The sequence below is a fragment of the Chrysochloris asiatica genome, unplaced genomic scaffold (genome assembly GCF_000296735.1).
Source record: "Chrysochloris asiatica unplaced genomic scaffold, ChrAsi1.0 scaffold00249, whole genome shotgun sequence".
Lineage (NCBI taxonomy): Eukaryota > Metazoa > Chordata > Mammalia > Afrosoricida > Chrysochloridae > Chrysochloris > Chrysochloris asiatica.
In genome coordinates this window covers 620,642-628,260 of record NW_006408767.1, presented here as the reverse complement: position 1 = coordinate 628,260, position 7,619 = coordinate 620,642, and the positions used below count along the sequence as shown (strand labels likewise).

Genomic DNA, 7,619 nt, shown 5'->3' with positions numbered 1-7,619 from the left:
GTTTTGTTCTGTTGTACAGAGGATTGTGTCAGAAGTGACTTGATGGCACTTGACAGTAACAGACTACATACCCACCAGTGGGATTTCTAGATCATATGGTAGTTCTATTTCTAGTGGTTTTTTGTTTTGTTTTTAATTTTAAGGAGGCTCCTAATTATTTTCCATAATGATGAAACCATTTTACAGTCCAGCCAGCAATGAATAAGAGTTTGAATCTCTCCACATTATCATTAACATTGATTGTTAACTTTTTTTTTTTTTTTTAAATCAGGGCCATTTTAGGCAGCTTAAGATAGTAACTTATTGAAGTTTTGACTTGCATCTCTCTTATGACTGATGGCCACCACTTGTCTGTCAGTTTGTTGTGCTGTGGTGACTTGTGTTTTGCTGTAATGCTGGAAGCTATGTCACCATGGTTTCAGAGATACCAGCAGGATCACCCATGGTGGACAAATTTTAGCAGAGTTTCCAGATTAAGACTGACTAGGAAGAAGGAGAGGTGGACCATTTATGGAAGGGTTAGTCACTGAAAACCTTATGAATAGTAGTGGAACATTATTTGATACAGTGCCAAAAATAAGCCTTCTAGATGGAAGGCACTCAAAATATGATTGGGGCCTTGTGCGCCAAGCTTCCGAGGCTGCCGGACGCCCGACTGTCACCATGATGTTCAACCCCTTCATGACCTCGGACCGCAGCAAGAACCTCAAACGCCACTTCAATGTGTTCCCTCGCATATGCGCAGGAAGATCATGTCGTCCCCACTGTCCAAAGAGCTGCTGGAAGCAGTATATTGTGTGCTCCATGCCCATCTTCAAGGACGACGAGGTCCAGGTGGTTGGAGGACACTACAAAGGTCAGCAGATTGGCAAGGTAGTCCAGGTGTACAGAAAGAAGTATGTCATCTACATTGAGAGGGTGCAGCATGAGAAGGTTAATGGGACAGCTGTCCATGTGGGCATTCACCATGGTGACTTTCAGAGTAATTTTTAGTAGGTAAAAGTTATATACGTTGAAATAGACAACTTTTAAATCTAAAGTTCTTGGATTAGTCTTACATCCATGAGACCCCCCCCCCCCTCCACTCCTTATTGCTCCCTCCTGTGACTTTTTACAGTCTATCCCTGTCTCAGGAGAAAACAAATGGTCTTTGATTTTCCACCTTAAATTAGTTGTGTCTGTTCTACAATGTTACGTAAATGGAATCATAGAGTACATGTTCTCGTGTCTGGTTTCTTTTGTTCAGTATAGTGTCTGTGAGATTCATACATGCTCTTGCTTTATCAGTAGTTTTTTTTCTCCCCTTTTTATAGCCTTTTAAAGACTGTACCAGTGTGTATCCATTTTTCTGTATTTGGCCCTTTGAGCTATTTTGTAATTTTTCTCTTAAGCCTTCTACTTTGTAATCAATATTCTGTTTCATGTTCTGTGAAATTATTCTGAGAAGAGATTTTTATATATTCTAAAGGTTGTCTTTATAATAATTATGTCCTTGTTGTTTATTGAAAGTTACATGAAGTTTTATTTTTCATTCTCCTTCCCCACTTTATACCAAATTTCAGTTAATACTATCTTCCTTAGTATCTATCTCTTTACTTTTGTTATGTGATTTGTTAGCTTTAAATGTTACTCTTTGAATCATAGTTATTATGGATGAGAAAATCAGTATGCTGTATCTAATCTCCTACCTATTCTTGTCCTCCCCAATTTATTAGTTGTCTCATTTCTGCATCATTGGGCACCTAATATTTATATTCTGTTTTGTCAGTGTGTTTGTTTTAGGTTTTCTACTGTTAAATATCCAAGGCTCTTCATTAGTCTGTTTGCTTTAGTTTTCTAATCAATATTATGGTTAGCTAAAAATCATACTCTAACAGTTGTCTCATATCTGAATTTTTTCTATGTGTAATAAGGTTGATTTACACTGTCTTCACTTGTTGTTGCTTTTAAGTGCCATTGAGTGAGTTCTGACTCATTAGCGACATTGTATAGATTTCCCAAGAAGCAGCTGGTGGGTTAGACTGCTGACTTTGTGGTTCACAGGCCAGTGCTGATCCTATAGTACCATGGACCACGTATATATTGTTACATTGTCTTCTGACTTTGAATATTGCTGAGACAAGCCTGACTCGTTAGCCTTAAAAGTGACTTCATCTTTTTGTCTGGCTGCCAAAAGAATTCTTCCTTTATCATAAAGTTCAGTAACTTTAATAGCAAATGCTATGGAGTCAATATTTCTGGTTAAATTTCCCTGGTATATTGGATTTATTTCTAAATATTCATATAAAAATCTTTATTTCATAAAAGCATTCTTAAATTATATTTTTAATTTGTTCCATTATTTTGAGTTTTTTTGAGAATCCAATTATGAACATGTTGGCTCTTTTTACATGTTTTTAATCAATATGTTACAGACTTTCTAGTCTTTTCTTTCATTCGATTTTATTTAGCTATGTAAATTTGAGCCTTTGGCTGCTGACCTCATGGTCAGCAGATTGAAACTACCAGCTGTTCCTCGGGAGAAAGAATGAGTCTTTCTGCTCTTGTAAAGATTTACAGCCTGAGAAACCCTGTACAGGGTCACTGTGAGTTGGAACTGACTCCATGGCACATAACCACCATAAATAGTACTTAAGGAATCTCTGGTGGTGCCATGATTAGACAATGGCTGCTAATAGGGAGTCTTTGAACCCACTAATCGCTTTGCAGGAGAAAAACCTAATTCCATAAAGATTTGCAATGTTGGAAATCTTATGAGTCAGTTCTGTTTGCTTATCTTGGGTTGATATAAACCAGAATTGTTTTAACAGTAATGGGTTTGGTTTGGGGTTTTGTGGCTATACCAGGATTTATTTGTCCTTGTTCTCCTTCTAATCTTACCATAATTTCTGTGATAGTTTTATTTTTTCAACTTGTTGAATTTTGCCCTGTATTGCTTTATTTTCTTTTCAATCTCTCTGTCTTTCAATCTCCCCTGAATTCTTGATTTCTGTGGACACTTTTTTTAAATAGAGGCAATTCTTAGGATTAAAGGAAAAAATGCATGTGAAATATTAGGTCACTATGTTGAAGAGTAAAGAGGTCACCTTGAGGACTAAGGTGCGCCTGACCCAAGCCATGGTATTTTCAGTCACCTCATATGCATGCGAAAGCTGGACAGTGAATAAGGAAAACAATAGAAAAATTGATGCTTTTGAGTTAATGGTGTTGGAAGAGAATATTGAAAGTGCCATGGGCTGCCGAAAGAACAAACAGATCTGTGTTGGAAGAAGTGTAGTCAGAGTGTTTCTTGGAGGCCAGGATGGCCAAACTTTGTCTCTTGTGGTGGTCGTGGCTATGTGTGGTGGAGTTGGTTCCGACTCATAACGACCCTGTACAGGGTTTCCAAGGCTGTAAATCTTTACGGGAACAGAAACCCTCTTCTTTCTTCCATGGAACAGCTGGTAGTTTCGAACTGCTGACCTTAAGGTTTACAGGCCAATTCATAACCACTACGCTACCAGAGCATATTGTCAGAAGGGACCAGTCACTGGAGAAAGATATCATGTTTGGTAAGGTGGAGGGTCAGAGAAAATGAAGAAGATCCCTAGGGAGATGGATTGGCAAAATGGCAGCATCGATGGGCTTAAGCGTGACAACAGTTGTGAGGTTGGCCCAAGACCAGGCAGTAGTTTCATTCTGTTGTACATAGGGGTTGCTATGAGTCGGTACCGACTCGATGACACCTAACAGCAACAACAGTGTTCAACTGCTCCATGGCAACATGTTTCTGGTTGGTGTTATTTTTCTCTTAAGACATTTGCTACTCTTATCCTGCTTTTTCCTCACAACATCTTTAATTAAATTATTTTTGTTATTTTATTTCCTAGATAAATGAGGGGCCTTTCTGACTCTTCTTCTTTGCTGCTTCCTAAAAATACAACTTGTCTATCTGATAAATTCTTGAGCTTAATATTAAGTGGATTAAATAAATGATCCTAGCAAAGCATCTAATAAATGCCTACATATTTAGTAGTAACTTTGCATGGCTTTTCAGGACTTATGTGGGGGTCTTCTTTTCTGTTGAGAAGGATTTAACCACATGGAATAAAAAATAAAATGATGTTATTTGTTAGAGACATATTTTATATGTGAAAATAGTTTGTATTCAATTGTTGTAAAGTGCTGTCGTTAAGTGCTTTGGAGTTGGTTCTTACTCATAGTGAACTTCCATTGGATTTCTAAAGAGTAGCTGGTGAGTTTGAACCACTAACTTTGTGGTTCAAACCAACCTTCCAGGCCAGTGCTTATGCTCCAGTGCCACACCAGAATTCCTGGACCTTTTATGTTTTAAAAAGAGATAAACCCAACCTATTTTGTTTCTGTTTTTAAAATTAAAAATTGACAATACAAAATTAAAAATAAAAATAATTAAAATCTGCCTTCATATCTCTATTGTGACTAGCTGATAGAACCTGAAGCGAAAGAAGAAACAAAAGGGGAAATGAAAGAGGATAAAAGTAGAAGCAGACATCATTAGAGAAAAAGAAACTCTGACAAAAAGAAAAGAGGTGTAAATTCATTTGGTGAACGTGCGTGGCATTATTTGGAGGACAAGAGAGACTGGAGTAGCTAAGAGGTGATTGTAGTTATTCATGTTCTGATAGTGAATGAATTACTACAATGTTGGTGCTGATGAGAATGGTACAGTGGATCAATTTACAGGATAATCACAAGATTTTATGTCTTGATAGTGGCATGTGCAAAGCTAAGTGTTTATGAGGTGTCCAGCAAACTATGATATTAATCTAATAGCTGGGACTTTAGGGCCGACACAAGGGTGAGTGACTCATCTACAGTCATAAAAATGTGGAAGGTAGCATGGTCACGGAGTCTGGAGAACTGGCTGGTAAACGAATCTCTGCAGGTAGCTGGATAACCTTGGGCAAATGACTTCTCTCTGGGCTTAATTTCTCATTTATATGACAAAGGGTTGGATAAAATGACCTTTTCCTTTCCACTCAGATCCAACAATTTCATAATTATAAGTCATCTTCAGAAAGGTAGATTTCTTGTTTCCTGGAACCTAGTTGGATTCCAAATCTTGCTGGCTTGACTATATCTTTGCAGAGTTGCTTTGCAGGTTGGGGGAGGTGGGGCAACTTTCTCCAGCACTCATGCTGGTGGGGCAGAGATACCACAGAAGGTGTCAGGAAGGGAAGGGCCCTGCTGCTCACCTGGCTCCTAAGAGAATTTGATGATGAAGACTCACTCTTTCAGCCTGCCAGCTGCTTCTGGCAGGCCTCCTGACTTCATAGATTGGCTTGGTTACAGGAATGACATTTTAAATAATCACAAAAAGATAAAAAGGCTTTTGTCTTCATTCTTCACATTGCTACCCAAAGTCTCTTTCTAAAATAAATATTGTTACTTCCTGGTGTCTACAGACCAGTACGTCTCTTGGCACGATGTCTGTAGTTGGTTTCCTTAAGGGCAGACATTGTGTCTATTAATGTACATCCTCTCAGTACTTAATCTGGACCTGGCACCAAGTGAGAATAAAGCCTTTATAATTGAGACTCAGTTATGGTTCCAGCTGTAAACTGAGGACCATGGATTGGGGTAAAGAAGAGGGTGAGATGCTAATGAGTTAACAAATGTTTACTCTATAGACTATGTTTCTTCTGAGCTGTCAGTGGTTTAAATAATAAAAAAATTTTAAAAATCAAAAACTTCTCAAACCCTTGGAGAGGTTTTGATGGAAAACATGGTGGTCAGACTCTAAGATGGCCTCAATTATCCCACTTGCCTATGCAATCCACTCTCCTAAAGGGTGGGCAGGACCTGAGCATTGCTTCTAATTAGCAGAATCATGGGATGCCACTTATGTGAGTGTGTCACAGAAGTCTGTTACTGCTATAACAGAAATGCACAAGTGGATAATTTAACAAATAGAAATTTATTTCTTCATAATTTAGGATACAAGAAATCCAAATTCAGGGTTCTGGCTCTAGGGGAAGGCTGTTTTTTATCTGTCGGCTTTGTGAGAAAGTGCTTGTTCCTTGTCTCCTTTGGTGACTTTCACATGACAGGCCATATATCTTCCCCTGTCTGTTTGCCTACTGTGTTCCTTTTATCGCCTGTAAATATTGACTCAAGATATATCGTACACTAAACCTGCCTGAAATACCACAAAATTCATGCCCACATGGGATTATAACCACAGTCATGGAAGTTGGGATTTACGTCATAGATTTTGGGGGGAACAAAATTCAATCCATAACAAATTGAACAAATTTTGTTTGATCCCACTTAGATGAAATACCTAGAATAGACAGGTGTCTAGGGACACAAGTGTATTAATGGTTACCAGGGGCAGACAGGAGGAAAAGGGACAGGGGGACTATTGTTTAGGGAGTACTGAGCTTCTGATAAATGTGGAAAATGGAAACATTTGGAAATGGATAATAGTAATGATGGAACAACATGGTGAATGCAATTAATGCTGAAATGCCATATATATATATATGTAAATTATAAAGTAATTTACACAATAAAAAGTAATATATATTCATTACAGATAATTTGTAGAATGAAGAAATATAGAGAGGCTAAAAATCACCCAGGTTAAAAACAATCGAAACTTCTAATTTGCTAACAGACTTTAGTAACTTTCTCCCTTGTTGGCTTTAATGAAGTAGCTTGCCATATGGAAAGGTGCAAAACCAAGGAGTTGAGGGGGCGTTTGACCGACAGTCAGCACAGAGTTGAGATCCTCAGTCCAAGAACCTATGAGTTTGGAAGTCAAGTTATGCCTCAGATGAGACTTCAACCCTAGTTGAAATCTTGATTGCCACATAACTTGAAACCCTGAAGCATAAGACCCAATTAAACCGGGTCCAGACTCCTGCCTCAGACATGGTAAGATGATAAATATGTGTTCTGTTTAGCTAAATCGATGGTAATTTGTTATGTTGTTTTTGTTGTTGTTAAGTGCCCTTAAGTTGGTTCCAAAGCATAGTGACCTTGCATATGATTTCTGAAGAGCCAGCAGCTGGTGGGTTTGAACTGCCAACTTGTTGTTCAAACTGACTTTTCAGTTTTCAACCTTTATCCCACAGTGCCATGCCAGGACTCCAATAGATAACTAATAAGGTCAGCATACTTCTTTGGGGATAGAAAAAGTGTTCAAGAAAGCAGAGGATAGGTTATGCCTGAAGACTGGAGCCTAGGAGACGAGGCTGAATATAATTCTGGTTAAAGTTGACTGCTGTGTTGGAATCACTGGAGACACTAAATTTATAAATAGAATATTGAAGTAAAATAATCTAAAATGTCATGATAAAGTAAAAATATGGTTTAATGACCTTGGACCTTGGAATACAATGCTCAAGCATTGCTTAACAGTCCACCTGATTGTCTTCTGACTCTCTTGGGGAATGGAATTGTGTTTGACTAACAAGGGAATGAAACCTAGGTATTTACAATCTTGTGCTCAAGCTCACCAGTCATCCCTTGGAAACCCTATACAGGGTTTCTATGGGTTGGAAATGACTTGACAACACTTAACAACAAAATTAGAGATTAATTTGTAGAAAGCTGATAAGGAGTCCTGATTTTTTTTTTTTAATGACTAGTAA

General features: G+C 38.1%; 1 pseudogene; it reads left to right on the top strand.

Annotated features, from left to right (window-relative positions):
• The first annotated feature begins 663 nt into the window (after window positions 1-663).
• On the top strand, window positions 664-2,498 carry LOC102825444 (annotated as a pseudogene).
• Window positions 2,499-7,619: the final 5,121 nt, after the last annotated feature.